The sequence below is a fragment of the Lissotriton vulgaris genome, chromosome 1_2, assembly GCF_964263255.1.
Source record: "Lissotriton vulgaris chromosome 1_2, aLisVul1.2, whole genome shotgun sequence".
Classification (NCBI taxonomy): Eukaryota; Metazoa; Chordata; class Amphibia; order Caudata; family Salamandridae; genus Lissotriton; species Lissotriton vulgaris.
In genome coordinates this window covers 94,697,259-94,717,950 of record NC_141686.1, presented here as the reverse complement: position 1 = coordinate 94,717,950, position 20,692 = coordinate 94,697,259, and the positions used below count along the sequence as shown (strand labels likewise).

The 20,692-nt window shown below is 46.7% G+C and overlaps 1 protein-coding gene across 5 annotated transcripts in view; it reads right to left on the bottom strand.

Moving 5' to 3' along the window:
• LOC147733979 (adenosine deaminase 2-like) overlaps nt 1-20,692 on the bottom strand; it is a 496,154-nt gene that overhangs the window by 80,228 nt on the left and 395,234 nt on the right. The gene's annotated exons all lie outside the window — the stretch shown is intronic.

Below are 20,692 nucleotides of genomic sequence, written 5' to 3'. Positions count from 1 at the left end.
CTGTGTAAGATGCTAATAATTTAATTCACTTGTGATGGGTGCTGCACAGATGATGAGACAACAACAAATACACGTCTGCGAAGAATAAAGCTCTAGAAAGACCCTGAAAAGAGAGGCGGCTCTGAGTCAGCTTCTTCAGCACAGCAAAGGACAGTTGACTTCCCCACACTGGCAGATCTTCAGGCACCGTCGACTAAGGGGTCATTCAGCTGCTGCTGCAGGATTATACGAAAGACATCCCTGCCTGCTTCAGAATACTACCAGGGAACTCTTGTACTCGGATCTCTCTTTGGAGAAATCAAAGGCACAAACTGATTACGGTGAAACATCCTTGGCGAGCACGAGAACAAGATGAAATCGAGTCAGAGACCTTGGGGAAAACAAGCTCTTGGCATTGCTAAGATTAGGGGGGGGGGGAGGAGAAATGCGGCTCGGGAGCAAATGGTAACGAGCGCGTGAATGGGAAGAGCCGTGGGAGGTGGGAGGGGAAGTCGGAAAGTGCGAAGTGCAGGCGGGGGGCGGGGAGTGGAGCCTTTGAAGTGTGTGTGGCTTTCATGTGGAGTTCTGGGTGGGGTGCAGCCTGCGTGAGGAGGTGGTTGGTGTGGTTGATGCATAGATACCGGCCTCTATCTGGTTGGTAGGTGTGCGGGCAGGTGTAGGTGTCATGAAATCGTATGTGGCCGTGTCCCTGCCTACCTACTCTGGAAATCGGAATGGCCCGAGGGTGGGGAGTGTGGGCCTGGAGGGGTTTGCCGGCGATGGGCAGATGAGTCACTGCTGTGGATGAGCTGTGCCAGCGTCCCGGAGATAAGCATTAACCCTTCACTGCCCAGGGCTGCACGACGAGGATACTGCCAGTGGCGGGAGGCTGCGAGAGTGGATAGCAGTCGAGAATCGAGGTCTGCTGCAGGGGGAACTCAGTGGTGGGCGAGGGGAAGTTGAAAGTTCGGCGTAGCACGCGTGCCTCCGCCTCGAAGCGCTTCCTGCCCTCGGGCAGGCTGTGTTTTGTCCCCGTCGCGCGCTCTGGCCCTGGTCTCGGTAAGGCCCGGTATGAATGGATAGGAGGAGGGCACTGTCACAGGCTTGTGAATGGAGCTATCGATTATCAGTGACGCTGCGTGTGCTGACGTCTGGCACCGCTTCATTCACCCTGTAGAGCGGTCTCGCGGCGCGACGTGGTGCATCCCGCGCACTCACGTCTGAGGAGCGCCAAGAACAGTCAATCAATGCGAGCTACGGAAACCCTGGAAGCAGCAATGATCTAGTTATTGAGTCTGCACTACACACACGCAGCTGTGCGCGCAGGAACAATGCCACAGTCCTGCCCCCGCCCAAGTCTCTGATGGTAATAAAGAGTTGAAATGAATCCATATTTCTTTCGTTTTCCATGCCCGTCTTGCATGGTAGGGTGGTGATAGCTACACAGTCCTGCCCCCGCCCAAGTCTCTGATGGTAATAAAGAGTAGAAATTAATCCATATTTCTTTAGTTTTCCATGCCCTTCTTGCATGGTAGGGTGGTGATAGCTACCCATTCCCCCTGACGGTTGTAAGTCTGAGAACTGTGCTGGCAGAGGCTGACGGGTGACATATTCTGAACCCCAGGAAGCCGCTCTCAGGGCAAGGCTGTGTTTGCGGGGAGAGAGAGGGGATGTGCTGGTGTGGGAGGGGGGAGGTGCTGGTGTGGGAGGAGTGCTGCTAGGGCAAGGCTGTGTTTGCGGGGAGAGAGAGGGGAGGTGCTGGTGTGGGAGGGGGGAGGTGCTGGTGTGGGAGGAGTGCTGCTAGGGCAAGGTTGTGTTTGCGGGGAGACAGAGGGGAGGTGCTGGTGTGGGAGGGGGGAGTTGCTGGTGTGGGAGGAGTGCTGCTAGGGGAGGAGAAGCCCTGGCCGTGAATGCGCGTGCATGTTTGCTCACGTGATTCATGTGAACTGCAAGAAAACCGCGGGGCTGAAAGCCCTTGGTTTGAAGAGGATTTTGCCGACTTGAATTCTCCCCATTTCCCATTCCTGCGGAATGGTAAAGGCGAGACCTAAAAAAAACTGCCCGCCCCACAACCATCTCAAACTAAATGCTCTCAAAATGGAATTATCCCTAATCGTTCAAACCAAACATTCTCCTGAGATCAAATTATGGATGAAGCATATAACTGCTCTTAGCTGCTCAACGTGCATTATAGATTCCATGAGATCTCTGGGAACACCACTTGACCAGAACCAGAACATGCAGGAGCACATCAGTACCGCCACCAAAGGATTCCTCTTCCAGGCTTACTTCCGGCTACTTCCCTGATCCATCGCGGGTACTCATCCGGATTGCGTGGAGGGAAGCCATTTCCGGGTAGGCTGGGGGTTGGCGCTCTAGTCTTCTCCCTATTTTTAGAGATATAAAGACCATGCAGAGAAGAGCGCGCAAAGGCGCGCCAAAGGCAAGCCCGTCTGCGCCCGTCCGGGCCAGGGGCCACAACCCCTGCTCCTGTTTCCTTAGCCCAGAGGTCTTATAGTTCGAAAGAGCTCCGAGGATTAGGAAGAGCAGCCCCATCACCGTGCTATCATTCTTGGAATCCTGCAGACCCCAACATAGCCTGCCCACATTGTGGTTTTCAGTTCAAAGATCTAATACAAATAAATATTATCAAAAATCAGTATAATATGTTCCTTCTAAACTGTAGGTCACTCCCTGGAAGTTTACCTACTCATAGAAGAGCTCAATCCAGACGTCCTATACCTAACAGAGACCTGGCTTAATGATGAATCTGAACCGGATCAGTGTCGCAGCTCCCTCAATCTAGTACCGGATTGTGAAAGTCTCTCGTTTGCGATAGACTTCTCTCCCATTAATACGTTCTCAGGGCTCTCCTATATCACCCCCTGGAATTTTAGGACAATTTGCCAACAACCTCCCCGCAGGTTTAGCCTAGACAGGCTGCATAGAAAACCATTGGAAAATTGGCGCTGTGCCTTTAAGACCTCCAGGAACCCCAGGCTCCCATCATGCACCACAGGTGACAGTTAGGTCAGGTCTTTTGGACGGCATATAACAGTGTAATCACAGCATGGGTAACAGTTAAATATATAGGTCTGGTATTCGTATGTGGAAATAGGCATCTTGAAGATCTATGGAACACATCCAGTCCCCTTGATGCAGAAGCGGTATTATTTGATGTAATGCCAGCATTCTGAACTTTTCTCGGAGTATGAAACTGTTGAGACGTCTAAGATCTAGTGTAGGCCTGAACTCCTTCTTCTCTCCCATTAATACGTTCTCAGGGGCTCTCCTATATCGACCCCCTGGAATTTTAGGACAATTTGCCAACAACCTCCCCGCAGGTTTAGCCTAGACAGGCTGCATAGAAAACCGTTGGAAAATTGGCGCTGGGCCTTTAAGACCTCCAGGAACCCCCAGGCTCCCATCATGCACCACAGGTGACAGTTAGGTCAGGTCTTTTGGACGGCGTATAACAGTGTAATCACAGCATGGGTAACAGTTAAATATATAGGTTAGGTATTCGTCCGGGGAGGAGGGAGGGTTGCTTAAGACTTTGATGAGTATACCCCTGGAAGAGAACTAGGATTACAGGTAAGTAACTTATACTTCACTTCCAGGGTATACTCCTCAATAGTCATAAGCACTGAATAGATTAGCAAGCCCATCCCCATACCCTGCGGGCGAATACCAGCCTACCAAAAAATTTTATCAACAGACATTACCCAAACAAATTTCTCAGGGATGCTTTACCAAACTGAGCATCCGCCTGAGTGTCAGAATCAAGGCAGTAATGGCGTGCGAAGGTATGAACCGAACGCCATGTGGCTGCCTTACAAATTTCATGAATTGGTACATTCCTAAACATTGCTATTGTTGCAGCTTTGCCTCTTGTAGAATGTGTTCTCGGCTTACCCGGGTGCTGCTTTTGTGCCAACTGATAAGATAACAAAATGCATGACACTATCCATCTGGAAATGGATCTTTTAGAGGCAGGAAACCCTGTATTCAACGGACCATAATTTTCAAACAATTGGTCAGACTTTCGTACACTCTTTGTCTTATCAAGGTAGAATTTCAACACTCCTTTTAAATCCAAAGAGTGCAGAGCTCTCACATTAACCAGTGACTGACTGTTTAATGTGAAAATCCGAGACCACCTTAGGGAGGAACCTCGGGTGAGTACGTAACACCACTCTATTCGCATGAAAAACGAGATAAGGCTCTGTAGAGCATAAGGCCTGTATATCGCTTACCCTGCTCGCAGAAGTGATTGCCACGAGAAAAGAAGTCTTCCATGATAGGTGTTGTAAGGAAGCCTTATGAATGGGCTCGAACGGGGCACCCATTTGTTTAGATAGGACCACATTTAGCTCCAAAGAAGGAGAAGGGGCCCTAACAGGAGGATAGACTTTCTTGAGGCCCTCCAGGAAATCCTTAACAACTGGCATTTGAAAGAAAGAAGCTTGAGTGGGAGACCTTCTATATGCTGTTATCGCTGCCAGGTGAACTTTTATGGAGGAATACTGTAAACCTGCTTTGGCCAAGGACAGTAAGTATGGCAACAGTACCTGTTCTTGACCTCGAATAGGGTCATGAGTTTCAGCAGTACATCACATGAAAAAGTGCTTCCACTTAAAAGCATAAAACATTCTTGTAGAAGCTCTCCTGGCCTCTTTTAAAATCTGCATGCAGTCCTGTGAGAGGCCTAAATGTCCGTATTGGATGAACTCAGGAGCCATGCTGCTAACCTCAGGGACGGCAGGTTGGGGTGGAACACCTTGCTGATCGCCCTGGTCAGCAGATCGGGATGACATGGCAGCCTCCTGTGTGGTACTTTGGATAGGTGAAGAACGTCCGGATACCACCACTGTTGAGGCCAATCTGGAGCAACCAGGATCATGTCTGTCTTGGCCTCGTACAGCTTCCTGATCACCAAGGGAATGAGTGGAATCGGTGGAAAAGCATAGAGTAATGTCTCTGACCAGTCTATCCACAGAGCATTCCCCTTGGACCCTGGTTGCGGGTACCTGGAGGCGAAGACGCAGCATTTTACATTTTCTGCGTCCGCAAAAAGATCGATGTCTGGTGTTCGCCAGTTGTGAAAGATGTCTTGTACCACTTCTTGCTTTAACACCCAGTCGTGTGCTTCTGCGAAGTGCCTGCTTAGGTCGTCCGCTTGAATATTGAGGACGCCCAGCAAGTGGACTGCATATATTTTCATATCTCGTGCCAGAAGCCCTTTCCAGATTGTCTGTGCTTCCAGAGACAGGGGTCTGGATCTTATTCCGCCCTGCTTGTTCAGGTAGTACATTGTTGTTGTGTTCTCCGTCTGAACAAGCAGAGAGGGCGATGTTATTGACAGGAAGAACGCTTTTAGAGCTAGATGTACAGCTCTGAGATCCAGCATGTTTATGTGTTAAAGTTGCTCTTTCTCTGACCACATTCCTTGGATCTTCAATGATCCCATATGAGTGCCCCATCGCTGAAGGGACGCATCCGTCACCAGAGTCTGTTGAGGCCTGTCCTCTTTAAAAGGGACTCCCACGATAAGATGAATCCGTTGCATCCACCATCTGATGGAGATTCGGACTGACAGAGGTATAGACAACCTGTCCTCCCAGCGATTGGAGATCTGGGACCACTGATCTTCCAGAGTCTGCTGCAGAGGTCTCATGTGAAGCCTGGCGTTTGGAACGAGAAATATGCACGAGGCCATGGACCCCAGTAGGAAGGAAATCTGTCTGGCTGTAGGCTGAGGTGTCTTCAAGAGAGCTCGACACTTGAGGAGAATGGATGATAGTCTCTCCTCCGAAGGATACGCTTTTGCGTTGACTGAGTCCAGATTTGCGCTTAGATAGTGTATCCTGAGTTGGATTTATGGACTTCTTGAAGTTTACATGTAGACCGAGCCGATGTAACTGATGAATACATTACTCGAGATGTTGTTGCAGAAGAGTGGGAGACGCACTCTTGAGAAGCCAGTCGTCTAGGTAAGGATAGACGAATATGTGCTGTTTCCTCAAGAAAGCTGCTACTACTGCCATGCACTTTGAGAAAGTGCGGGGAGCCGACTTCAGCTCGAAAGACATGGCCGTAAATTGGAAGTGGTTTGATTGGATGCGAAACCGTACGAACTTCCGATGCTTTGGATAGATTGGTATGTGGAAATAGGCATCTTGAAGATCTATGGAACACATCCAGTCCCCTTGATGCAGAAGCGGTACTATTTGATGTAATGCCAGCATTCTGAACTTTTCTCGGAGTATGAAACTGTTGAGACGTCTGAGATCTAGTGTAGGCCTGAACTCCTTGTTTGGACCTTTCTTTGGGACCAAAAAATATCGGGAGTAGATCCCTTGCCGACGTTGTTGCCATGGGACCTCCTCGATAGCGTTCTTTAGGAGAAGAGCAGACACCTCTTCGATCAAAAGATTTATACGATGGGTAACAGTCTTTTGAGGAGGAATGGAAGGTGGCGGGGACTTGAATTCAGCACCCACCTGTCTAGCGTGATTTTTGTCCACTCTTCCAGATAAAACCGTACACTTCCCCCCACGGGAGTGGGTAACGGAGATAGGGGAAGCAAGCGCTCACTTCTGTTGCTGTTGCTTGGCCGCAACTGTGGACGGTCTTGAATTGCCACCTCTTCCTTTACCAGGACAACGCTGAGAGAATTGTGACCTTCCTTGGTTTTGTTGCGAGGACCATTGAGGTGTTTGAAACCACTGTTGGTTTTCCGTCGGTTGTAAGGACAGTACCGTCACTTGAAGTCCTTCCTCTTTTAGAAACCTACAGCTTTAACGGTATCAAGCTCGGTTTTCATTCGAGACATCTGATCATCGGCATGAGATCCGGAAAGTGATGACCCATGGAATGGAAGGTTAAGAATCCGATGCTGTGTTTCAGGTTTCAGTCCTGTGAGCCTCAGCCACGCTGAGCGTCGAGCACAGATCCCATGCGAGTGGCCATGTGCAGCTAGACCCGACGCATCCGCCGCTGCACTGATCACTTGATTGGCTACTAGGCCACCTTCATGCAGGATTTCAAGAGAATCTTGTTTGTCCTTCTTAGGGAGCTTCTCTGTGAAGCGTAACAGTGAGTCCCATAATGAACGATCATATCGACCCAGCAGGGCCGAGGCGCTGGATACTTTCATGTAGGAAGCCGAGGCAGTACACATTCGCTTCCCTACAGAGTCCATAGCCTTATTGTCTTTATCAGGGTGCACAGATGATAATGCTGCCCCTCTCTGACTCTTTCTTGCCACCGACAAAATAACAGAGTCCAGTGGAGGGTCAGCCCTCAGGAAGAAGGGGTTATTATCAGGAGCCTTATATTTCTTTAAGATCCTAGATGGTACGGCCCCACCGCTGCTGGAGCAAGAAACTTGTGCAACGCAGGCTCCAGCAATCCAGGCACTAGAGGAAGCAAAGGTCTCGAGGAGGACTTTTGGTGCAGGGTTTCAAATATCACCGATGTCTTGGTGGTAGAGACCGGCATTTCAATGTGGCGTTTAGCAGCCCACGGCAGAGAAACTCATTAAAGGTTAGAACAACATCGATGGGTGATATTCTGCTTGGAGGAGATGAGGAAAGAGTCGGAGAATAGTCTGTCTTGGAATCCGACGACCCTGTGGAAGACCTATAGCTTCACCTTCTAGAAGATCGGTGGCGTGATGATCTACTCCTAGGAGAGAATGATGATCTCCTCCTCACAGATGGGGACCTTCTTGGCGTGGTCCGCTCGCGTCTCCCCGAAGAATGCAGCGACTGTATCAAAGGTGACCTTGACCTTGACGAAAATCGTGGTAGGTTAATTCTGCGGATCTTCCACTCTGATATCTCTTGGCCATCTTGGCGAGATATTGGTTGGTCGGACTAGAGACGGTGCTGGTGAGGGCTCTGGAGATACTTGTACGATCTGAAGCCCCTTGGAGGAAGAAGCACTCCCTGAAGACACCACCAGGGCGTCGCAAGTCCTTCGACGGTGCCCTAGGTCTCTTCGCTGGAGGAGAAGCCGATTTAGATATCCTCGACGGCGACCTCCTTGGCGTCTACCTGCTTAACGTCGACCTGGATCTTGACCTCCTAGACACAAAAGGACTTTTTCTTGATCTCGACGTCGATCTCCTCGACATCGATCTCTCCGGCATCGATCTTTTCGGCGTCGACGGCATGTGTCTGGACGTCGAGTGGCTGGTTCTCTTCGGCGTCGAAGCCCTTAGTGTTCAGCTCGACGTCGATGCCAGTGGACCTCCCGCCGTCGACGGCGATCTACGTCAGTCCAGAGCCTGTCGGCGGCGAACTTCGATGTTGATGGGTCGACGTCGATTCCCAACTTCTTGCCGTCGTAGGGCAGCCAGACTTGGACCGCCTGCGCGTGGATAGAGACCACATCCTCTGTTTCTTCTCACCTTGTCTTGATGGCAAGGGATGTCTCGACGACGAAGGACGCTTCGATGGCGTGGGATGTTTCGATGTTGACGGACGTCACGAGAGCGATTTTGACGCCGACTTTGAGCACAGAGGTACCTTGGCTGAAGATCTGTCCCTCGACTGAGAAGGAGACCGATGCCTTCTTTTTTCACCTCTTTCCTTGCGCTCTTTAGGATGAGAAGAGGGCTTTCTGGAATGATGCTCTTCTCGCCCACTCACTATTTCTCCTCTTTCAGGAAGGGAATGCAGCTTGATCTTCTCCCTCTCTCCAAGGGTCCTCTTGGAAAACTTGCTGCAGTGGTAACATTGGTCTGGCTTGTGGGATGAAGGCAAACAAGCAATACAGACCGAATGAGGGACTGACTTGGCCATCTTTTACTACAGACCGGGCACTTATTAAATAAGGCATCTTGACTTGAAAAAATAGACATAAGTCAGAAAAAGTGCTGAATTAGTCAGACAGAGACTAAAGACGTTGAGTGAAGTAAAAAAAATTAAGTTTCTACCAGAAAGAAGTGATAAAATATCACCAACTGGCGAGCTTAATGCTCCAGGATCCTCACAGAAGGAGCCGGAAAAAAGAACTGACCTAACTGTCACCTGTGGTGCATGATGGGAGCCTGGGGGTTCCTGGAGGTCTTAAAGGCACAGTGCCAATTTTCCAATGGTTTCCTATGCAGCCTGTCTAGGCTAACCCTGCCTCTATGATCCTGCCTGTTTTTACCTTTGAAAATAAAGGTTATGTGTTTCAAAGAAACTCAAGGCAGTTTTCTTCTTCACATATATCATAAATGGTGATTTATAGGTCTTTATTTGGTCAAATGTAAACGTTTTACAGGCAATAATGGCAGTTTTAGAGCCTAATATGGTGTTTTTCAGGCTGCATATGTATATGTATACGCATATTATCTATATATATGGTATTATATGTGTATATATATGTAGATATATGCATATTATTGGCTATTGCTCCGGGATCCCGCACGTGGGCGGGACCATTCAGTTCTTATGACTATTGAGGAGTATCCCCTGGAAGAGAAACTAGAATTATCTAGTGGATGAAAACCCTCTAGAAGCACTAGCATCAGCATCTTGTTGCTGAAACCACAGAAATTACATAAAAAGAAACCTTGCAACAGTGCCTTCTAATGTATTGCCCTGAGAATTTTGAACTCCCTACCACCTGAAATCAGGCTGATCCTCTCAACTGCATCATTCAAAAAAGAAGTTTAAAATATTACTTATGAACACATTTCTGCTCTAGGTCTCACAATCTGACTCAGTATCTACAACCATGACTATAATTCGAATGCTGGATCATGTCTCATCAACTTGGTCCTATGGCAGTAGCTTTCATCAATTTGCGAGCTTACACAATCTGTATCTCTCTTGTTTATGTTGTTGTTTACTTTCCTGTTTCTTCCTTCCGGAATTCTGTAAAGCACTCTCATACCCTCAAGGGTCATGTTCCTGCTATATAAAACTTTAAAAATAAATTAACAAAAATTTGTAATTAAAGGCTGCTAAAAAGTCCAACAGTAGGAGCAGGCAGGAATCACTCTTGTTGGTATCAAGACTTGGATCTGCCCTTCACTCAGCAGAGGAGAATGGTAAATGAATTTCCAAAGGAACCACGTAATGTGCATTATTGAATACATTATATATCTGAGATTTTTTTTTGTCCTCATTCTGCCAATTTACTTGCTGGCTATACTCGTCCCCTTCTCTGGTAAAACCCAGGCCAGGTTGGAGTCCTTCCAATCAAAAGAGAAAATCAGTTTCCAATTCCACCCTTCCCGAGAGTGCCCATAGCACGGAAGGGACACAGGACCAACAGCTCAACATTTGCTTAATCATTGGACCCCAGATTTTGAGACCAGTTTACCAACTTAAGCCATACTTTCTCTTTACTGCTGGAATCACACATTAGGTTCTGCTTACCTATATATATAACACCTTTTGTACGCTCCAGGAAGTAAGGTGGTAGGTTAGCCTTCCATGATTTACAAATCTCTCATCTCCCTAATAAAATTACGTAAAAATAACTCTTGAATCTAAATCCACTAATAGTAGTGATGTTATCATGCCAAATTTAAAAAAAGACCAGAACAGGACTAACATTCACAGATATGCCCGTAACTTCGGTTAAAAATTGGCACACGTCAAACCAAAACTTCTCTATTTCAGGGCATGTTAGAAACATATGCATGTCGTCAGCTACTGGATCTCTGCATCTTGGGCATTCATAGTGTGTCCCTAAGAACCTCTCTAGTCTCGCCGGGGACCAATATACTCTGTAGACCGTGAAGAGGTGGTTACGTTTTAAATAGGCAGGTTTCACACTTTCCCTCAACAGTGGAAAGGAGGCCAACCAAGCTTCCCTTAAATTAGTATCCACTACTCCCTCCCCCCAGAGCCTCTGAATGTCTCCTTCTAAATCATCTTCTGCATTAATCAGAGATTGATACCACAGAGCTACCTCCTTCTTAATAGCGCCAATTTTAGTCGCTTGAACTAACCAAGTGTCATCCTCCTCTTCACTCCAAATTTGATCCCTCCACCATGCAGAGAGCTGGTAATATTTAAACCTGGTTAAATTTCCCCCGGTCATTTGATTCAAAACTTCCCAATTAACAAACTCAGTTCCTATTTTCAGATCCCCCCACACGAAATACCCGAAACCTTTAATGGGAGACTAAGTAAGTCATTCAGGCATTCCGGAGTCCCCGGGGACTCCCAAATCGGGGCCTTAGACGCATAATATGGAATACCTAACTTTTTACGAATATAAAACCAGGCTTTCAGAACACCCAATAGAATCTTCAGCCTCACTTTTTTGAAGAACTTCGGGTCTCCAAACTTAAACAAAAATTTATCTCAACCCTCCCTTAGTTCTTCCAACATAGCTCCAAACAGACTGCCAATAGCCGAACTGTCAACCCTGTTTAAAAGCATCCTGCAATTCTTAAAAAGAAAAGCATATCCATACATCCTCAAATCTGCTAACGCCAACCCACCCTTCTCCAATCTACTCCTCAATCTCTTCCAAGATATGCATGAACCCTTAGAAGCCCAGATAATACTTCCTGGTCTTGTTTGTAACTTAGCAATTTTCATTCTATCAAATAATAATGGTATTGAATTAAAAGAAAAGTTATTCACCCGACCATACAGATTTAGCTGGAGATTTGCCCATCTGACCAGCAGTTTCTCTACTTCTTGCCTAATCTTTCCACAATTTACCTTAGTTACTTCCGCCAATTTCTGCGTAATTATCACGCCAAGATAAAGCATGCTTGATTTCGCCTGTACTGGTTGGTTCCATTCCATAATTTCAATCTTGTTTATATTTACTCTGTATCCTGAAACTCTTCCAAATGCTTCAGTTTTAGCCATTAATATGGGGATAGACATTTGCGGATTTAGTGTGTAGAGTAAAAGAACATCCGCGTAAAGCGCTAATTTAACCTCAAGATTCACCTATATAAAAGGAATAATCTCAGGGCCTTGTCTAATCCATGCCGCTAACGGCTCGATATACATTTCAAATAGAAGCGGAGATAGGGGACATCCCTGCCTAGTTCCTTGTGATATATTGACCCAATCAGTTAACCCCCCATTAACCAATACCTTTGCTCTTGGGGATGTATACAGAAGTTAAAAGGACTTTATTACCTTATGGGGAAAACCGAATACCTTTAAAACTTCCCACAGATATGACCAGTGAACCTGGTCAAAAGCCTTTGTGGCGTCTACCACCACCATCATTACAGAAAGATTGTAGGTTTCTGCTTAATTTATTACTCCCAATATTTGAAAAGTTAACTCATTGAGCTGCCTTCCGGGAATAACGCCCTTCTGGTCTTTGTGTATTATACCCTTAATAACCTTTGCAGTTCTGGTGGCCAAAATCCCCGCAAACACCTTATAGTCCATGTTTAACAATGATATGGCCCTATATAAGTCGACCGCAAGGGGGTCCTTATTGGGTTTCAGTATCAATGTTACTGTTGCCTCAGCCCAACTTGCAGGGGGTTCTTCTCCCTCTCTTAGTATTAAGTTGAAAAGTTCCCTAAGCACTGGTACCACCTCATCAAGGAGTTTAAGATAAATCTCGGTTGGAAGGCCATCCGGCCCTGCAGCTTTGCATCTGGCCATTTTCCTAAACTGTTGTTGAATCTCCTTTTCTGTTATATCTGCAGTTAATATTGTCTTCTGGTCTTCACTCAAAACTGGGAGTTCAATTTCCTTAAGGAAGCCTTCGATGTTATCCCTCCCAGGGGAAATTTGCTCCTCATACAACTTACTCATATGTCTAGAGACCTCCAACCCAATTTTGGCGTTAGTATTCAATGTGTCCCCTGTCATATGGTCAGTCAGGCATACTATTTTATTACGCACCCAATCAGTCTTTGCTTTCCATGCCAACAAGGCACCACTCTTCACCCAATAAGAAAAATGCTGCAATTTACTAACCTTCCATTTATCTATCAATCATGTATCCAGAGCCTCTTGGTATTTCTAATTGCAACAATTCTAGTTGTTTCCTAAGAAAGGCCACATTACTAGAGCTCTCACTGGAAGCTTCCTGTACCTCTTGCTCTTTATTCTTAATAATTTCAAGTGCCGCTGCGTCCTCAAGGGTGTGGAGACGCTGGGAGAGTTATCTTCCCGAGTTTGAGCTGACGGGGAAAACGGCTGGGGTTGTCTGCTAAGACCCGTCGTGAGTGGTGTCATCTGCGAGTTGTCTGGCGAACTCCACGAACCCCCTCCTACTACTGCAGGACTTCGACACCCAGAAGGCTCTGGGGCTGCCCACACCTATGCCGGGGCTTGTGACCGCCCCCATCACCTGCGGCCATTAAATCCTTGCCGCACCCGCTGCCGCGGGTGACGCTGCGTCCTCGAGGGTGTGGAGGCGCTGGGAGAGTTATCTTCCCGAGTTTGAGCTGACGGGGAAAACGGCTGGGGTCGTGTGCTAAGACCCGTTGTGAGTGGTGTCATCTGCGGGTTGTCTGGCGAACTCCACGAACCCCCTCCTACTACTGCAGGACTTCGACTCCCAGAAGGCTCTGGTGCTGCCCACACCTGTGCCGGGGCTTGTGACCGCCCCCAACACAAGGCTATAATTTGACCTGGCCACTCCGCTGCGCAGGAGCAGCCTGGGACAAGGGCGGGGCAGTCCGGGCAGACCGAGGCAGGGCAGGGCCAACCCCCTGACAATTGCTATACCTGAAAAGTAAGCATTGGTCATAGTACTAATATGACTGTTTAGTACAATTTTAACTATACCCTATGTTTCACAGTTTTAGACAGGAAGTACTTGTAATGCTATAATATCTTGTCTTGTGTGCCTATCCCCAACTAGCCGTGTTTTGAAAGGTATTAGCGCTTTAGGGGTTAATATCTAGTTAATATCGATGGCTAAGAGTAAATCAGCCATGGACAATTATTTAGTTAAAATGGTGAGCAAAATCAATAATGATAGAAGGAAATCACTGGGTCGGGAAAATTTGCCAGTGGTAACTACTACTCCCCCTGGTGACATTAGTGATTTGAATTTACCCTCACCTCCTATTTCTGATGTTACTATTGATGTTCCTACAAATTATTAAGATCGATGAGTACAAGAAAATCACTTGGTTAAAACATATTTCCCTTTGGTGTATCAGGTTAGAGTTGTCCCACTTTTGGGATGAACCCCAGAATATGACACCCTTATGTAAAAAGCTCCTAAAGTCCATTTACTGGTCTTATGTCAATGGTGAGCTACTTCATAGTTCATCCATTGGCACACTGACTCAGAAATTCCTGATTGTAAAGGATAATGCTGTATTTGAACCGTTTTTGGACGAGATAGGACCACCGTTATCAAAAACGTTGTACCTGCAATTTAGATATGGGGTGCTCCAGACGAATGCTAATACATGCAGATGGGGGGTAAAAATGATGATGGTCTTTGTACCCTCTGCTCTCTAAAGGCAAAGGAAGATGATGTCCATTTATTGTTTTTCTGCTTAGCCTATAAGTTACCTAGGAATCGTTGGATTAGACCCCTTTGCAAAAATATGGGCGTTAGGTCATACAAAGAGGCAGAGCATATTATTAAGTCTAACACTTCACAACTGGTAGTGTTTTGCATAAGTAGGTTTTTATTTAATGTGTACCTCATTAGGAAACGGCTTGGCCACAAGCTGTAATGTAATGTTGGAGTCCGTAGTCTTCTCTACCCTGCATATGTTAGTATAGATTGCATTGAGTTCACTTTATTAATGTGGTTTTTAAAGGGTTTAAACTTTGGTTTTTAATCTGGCTTTCAAATTATGGAAAATAACTTTTTTAAATTATAAAGTGAGATCTAGATTTTAAGGCAGTAATGTAAAATTATTGATATGGATTAATTGTCTATTTGCGCCTTTCTATTAATTGTACCTGTTCATGTGATTATTTGTTGGTATAGGGTACTGTATATATTTGTCTGTAAATATTTTCTTTGTACTTCCTGCTTTTATGGCTATATTAGCCGAAATAAAGTTGAAACTGAAGTAGCCTTTCTTTGTGCCTCGCCCTTCGTTTTTTACTCACCATGAAGCCTGTACCTATAGACCTCAAAAATGCCTTAAAGGAGTCCCATGCGAATTGAAGTTTTGCTGACCCCCTGTTGGCCTAAAAAACATACCACTCCTATTTTATTGATTACCCTCTCATCCAACAAAATTGTCCCATCGAGAGTCAATCTAGCTATACCTCTCTCATTAGGTATTTTTAGTTATAAGAGGACAACCGATTGATCCGAAAGTATAGCATGTACGTGCTTAATCGTTTCAACCCCAGTTACCAGGTCATGATTCAGTAGAAAATAATCGATTCAGGAGTGATGACCATACTTTTTACTAACAAAAGTGAAATCTCTCTTATCCCCATCTTATGTCTCCAGATGTCAATCAAATTGAACTCTCTAATCATATTTTTAAGCACTGCCATAGTTTTAGGTGGCGTAATATAGTTGGCTTTGGAGGTTCTATCCAAGCTTTTATTAAATACTAAATTGAAATCTCCTCCAATTACTACTGAGTATTAAACGGCATTAAGTATAGTTCCAATTTGATTATTACATCCAGATTATCCTCATTGGGCCCATAGTAGCTGACTACAATCACAGATAATCCCTGTACTTTTATCTTGACTAGGGCCCACCTCCCAGACAAATCTGTCTGCTGACTTTCTACTGTGATACCCGCATTCTTTCTTATAAGTATAGCCACCCCTCTCGTATTGCTACTTTGATCTGAACAGACATTATCTTGCACCCAAGACCATTTTTTAAAAGCATTCACACATTCATGTTTTGTTAAGTGAATGAATGAATGAATGATAGGGAATTTGTATGGGCGCAACTTAACCCGGAGGCATCAAGGCGCATCAGATGGAAATGAGATAGGCAGCTGAGTGGTCGGAGGCAAGAAGAAGGAAGCGGATGTTACAGGTAGGATTCTGAAAATAGCAACGTTTTTAGATTTTTCCAGGACAGGGCAAGAGATGGCTGGCCCTTAAGGTCAGCGGGAAGGGCATTCCACAGTTTAGGGGCGAGGGAGAAAAAGGCTCTCCCTCCCCATCTGGCCTTAAGAATCCGTGGGGTCGCCAAAAGGTTTTTGTGAGCCGATCTCAGGGTCCTACCCGGGGTGTAAAAGGACACAAGAGATCCAATATCCTCAGCACCCAGGCCGTGTAAGGCACGGTAGGTCAGAACCAGGACCTTGAAATTTATTCTGGCCTGGACCGGTAGCCAGTGGAGAATTTTTCTGATTTCTGTTACAGAGGCACGCCTAGGGGCATTCACCACAAACCTGGCTGCAGCGTTCTGGATGAACTGAAGACGCTGGATAAACTTTTTGCAGATGCCAAGATAAAGTGCAGTGCAATAGTCCAGGCGAGGTGAGATGAGGGCTACTACAATCTGTTTCCGGGCCTCAGGGGAGAGGAAGTGGACTAGTTTCCTGAGAATCCTTAGAACTCCACAGCAAGTCGAAACAGTCTTATTCACTTGCTTATCAAACGCGAGTGTGGAGTCAAAGGTGACCCCCAGATTTCTGGCGGCAAGGGAAGACTTGGGTCAGGTTCCAAGAGAGGGAGGCCACCAGTCATCCGTCCATAGATCTTGTTTGCCACCAAAGATGAGGATCTCGGTCTTTTCCCCGTTAAGCTTGAGGAAGTTTAAGGACATCCATTCTGCCACGGCTTCTATGCATTTCTTAAAATCAAGGGCCGTGGACTCCACAGAATGGGATAGGGAGACCATTATCTGGGTGTCGTCGGCGTACGAGAAGACTTCCAATCCATAGGATCTGACAAGCCTTGCAAGTGGGGCCACATATATGCTGAACAAAGTAGGGCTCAAAGATGAGCCCTGTGGGACCCCACAATGCAAAGGCTTGGCAGAGGAAAGGAAGTCACCCAGTTTGACCTGTTGGGAGCGATGGCTAAGGAAGGATTGTCAGGAGACCAAGAGCTGGTCCTTCAACTCCTGTCTCACCGAGCCGCCTAGCCAAGATGGAAGGGGACAGGGTGTCAAAAGCGGCTGTGAGGTCGAGGAGGATCAAGATGGTAGAATGACCTCTGTCGACCTTAGCCCGGATGTTGTTGACCACCACTGTAAGTGCAGACTCTGTGCTATGCGCCTTTCGAAATCCATGCTGTGAAGAGTCAAGCAGGCTAGCATTGTCAAGAAAGGCGCTAAGGTGGGAGTTGAGGTGGGCCTCAAGCATTTTGGCAGGGGCAGGGAGAAGGGAAATAGGGCGAAAGTTTTTAAGAGTACCGGTATCCAGTGTAGGTTTTTTTAGTAAGGGTTTTACAATAGCCAGCTTCCATGATGCAGGGAAGATGCCATTAGAGATTGCTATATTCATTACTTCTAGGTAAGGGGGAAGGAGGACATCCCTGCAATCTTTCAATATTTTGAGGGGGCAGGGGTCCAAAGGGGAGCCCGATTTAAGTTTATTAAGAAGAGCATTAAGGTCATCATAGGATAGGGGGGGAAGTTGGACAACTGTCCTGGGGATGCCGAGGTCGAAGCATGACGGGGAGGAGGATCCAACGGCAGGGCAGAGTCATGGGTAGAATTAAGGGCTTCCAAGGCAGAGTAAATATCCACGATCTTGGTGTGAAAGAACGTGGAAATCTGATCATAGAGCTCTTGTGAAGGGACAGTAGGATCAGGGGTAAGGGATAGAGAGTCCACAATTTTAAAAAGATCACTTGATGAACTGACGGAGGTGGTCAGGTCAGTGAAATAGGATTGTTTAGCCATTAAAATAGCGGCTTTATAGCCTGTTATAAGATTTTTATGTTTAATCCTTTCATCAGGGTCAAGGTGTGCTCTCCAGAGTCTTTCTTGTCTCCTACATTCCTGCCTGCGTATTCTAAGGGAGTCAGAATACCAGGGGGCTGACTGGCGTTTCCTGGCGCAGTAGTGGGGTCTGACAGGGGCAAGTGTATTGACTGTAGATTAAGACGCCCGTAAAAGAGACAGTGGGGGAGGGACTAAGGGTAAAGTGAACGGCCTGGAAGGAGTTTTGAGGGGAGGGGAGGCATTCAATACGGCAACTAGACGAGATTTTATGAAGGATGCCGATGCCACCACCTTTCCTGCCCACTCTATCCTGTCTGACAAGGGCATAGCCATCGGGAATAGCATCAATCAGGTCAGGACCGGCAGAGTCAGAGCCCGAGGTCTCTGTGATAAAGACCCACGAGGGCATTCTGTCAGAGACGAAATCACTAAAGGCGAAATTATTTTTTATCAAGGAGCGGGCATTTATAAGGAAGGCCGTGTCTCCAGAGTGAAGCGAAGAGGTGTTCGTCTCAGCGGGAGTAGTACCGACCGGGGGTATGCGGGGAGAGATATGTAGCAACTTACTTAAACACAGACAGTTGCAGCCCTTGTGCAGATCCTCTGGCCGATATTTATAGTGACATGATAGCCTCGGAGGACGGAGTCCTTTCAGGGTGTTGAATAGGTGTGCTGAGAGTATAGTGGGAGGGGGACAAGGATCAGCAGAAGGACTGGCCCCTGGCGCCTCCTTGGCTCTGACGGGCGCAGACGGGCAGGACTCTGGCACGACTCCGGCACGCGACAGGCACGTCCGCTGCCCGCGTCCGCAGCGCGGAGTCATGGTCTTTCCCTTTTAAAGAAAGACTAGAGCGCGTCACTGCGCCAATTCTAATGCAATATGGCCGCGATTGTTCAGAGCGCCCTGCCGAGAACGAACAGCCAATTAGTAGGCTGAAGCGTGGGTCAGGCAGCGAGGCGCAGGAGAAAAGACAAGCTTAGCAGTCAAGCAAGTCAGGCAATAAACATTTAGTTATTTTTCTGTATAAAACGAATGAAACACATCAGACCAGCTTTGCAGTCAAGCCAGTGAGCGAAAATGCAGTTTAAAAAACGAACAGGCACACAGACCTCCCGGCTTCCGCCTCAGGAGGGAAACGAGCACTCAATAGCAATAGTGGGTCTCTTGCAATAATATAACACTCGCCTCAGATCTCTTCACAATCTCCATTACTCGACCTAACTTCCTTGCAGACCGCAAACCATTAACATTCCAGGATGCAAGTTGCACTAAATTCTTCGTCCTCTATCTATCCTCAAACCTCTACCATTACCTACTAAGTCAGTCTTGTGTTGACCTACCCTTTGCATACATGCACTAATACACCAGTCACTATAAGTTAGTAGGGACCACCCATCACATAGCTGAAAGAGAACTATATTTTTTATTTTTTCCCACATGCTCCCAGCCACCCATGCCCCCTTCCACCCACCCCCTCTGGGGAACCCCCCACCCTATCTCTAAGGCAAAAGGCCTTTGAGGTCCCGCCGTGCAGAAAAAAAAGAGGGAATCTATTGCAGATTATAAGGGTATATAAAAGAACATCTAATACATTGTATATTGCTATATATTTGCTGTACGTTCCTACATATATATTAACCCTTGTGTGTCTCTTGCATATGAAGGGTCTTGCTACTCAGCTGTGTAGATTCTCTATAAACACCTATATACATGAACTGTCCCTATTTTGGGTTTTCCATCTGTTTTAGCAAACCATCCACCACCGTAGGGTCTCTGATCACGTGCATTTTGTTGTGCCACATTATCTTGAGCGTAGCAGGAAATTTCATTTGGACTAGGGGCCCCCCTGGAACGCAACTCATTCATTTTGGAGCCCAGCTCCCATTGTCGCTGAGAGGTTCTTTTACCCAGGTCTGAACGTATCTGATACATGATATCGCCATGTTTTATCTCTCGTTCCTTTAATGCTCGTCCCAACACCAACTCCTTAATTGAATACATTAAGAAGTTAACTAAACTTCTTCATCGGGCGTTTCTACCCGATGTTATCTGGAAGGGTCTCTATTAACCCTTTGGAGTTCTTTATCCCAGTCAATATCGCTCCTATCTTGAAGCAGATCTCTCAGGAGAATACATACAAAGCCCTTAATGTCCGAGCCTTCTGCATTTTCGCACACCCCCACAATACGGACATTGTTTCGTCTAGCATGGAGTTCCAGCCTTTCCAGCTCTTCTTGTAAGGACCTATTTTCTCCTCTGAGGCTCGCTATTTCTTTAAAATTCCCTGCTATGGCCTCACACAGCCCCTTCACGTTCTCCTCAAACGCTGTCGTGCGCAACGCAATCCTGTCCACCTTTTGCTCAAGAATCCCACATTTATCCTGTGTAGCCTTCTGATTGTGTTCGGAGGTTTCGAACCTAGACAACATTTCCTGTCTTAAACTCAGTAGGAGATCTGTCACTTGAGTTGTCAGGGGGTCTCCTCCCAAGACACCATGCTTCATCCTCACCCCTTCTTCATTAGGTTCTGGGGGGCCCGCCCTGTTAGAATCCTCCTCTGGAACAAATGTAGCGTAGGCATAGGTTTAGGCACAGGCTCAGGCCTAGGAATAGACGTGGGAACATTTTGTGCAGGAGTACTCAGAGCTCCTGGGGTACCAGATATAATTTTGTCAAAGCTCTCTCCCCCAATCCCCATAAGAGGAGAGAACCGGTTCTCCAAACTCAGTGACTCACCCAAATCTTTCTGCCCTGTCTGTGTAACTGGAGCACCTGCCCTTTTCGCTATATCCTGAAGGGACTTCTCAGTCCTTGCTGGGCCAGCCACATGCTCCATGATTTTAAAATAGGACCTGATCAAGGGTGGTGGTTTAGAGAATGAAGCTGCTGCTTCTTTTTTACACTTTCTCACCCTTTCTCCTTTTA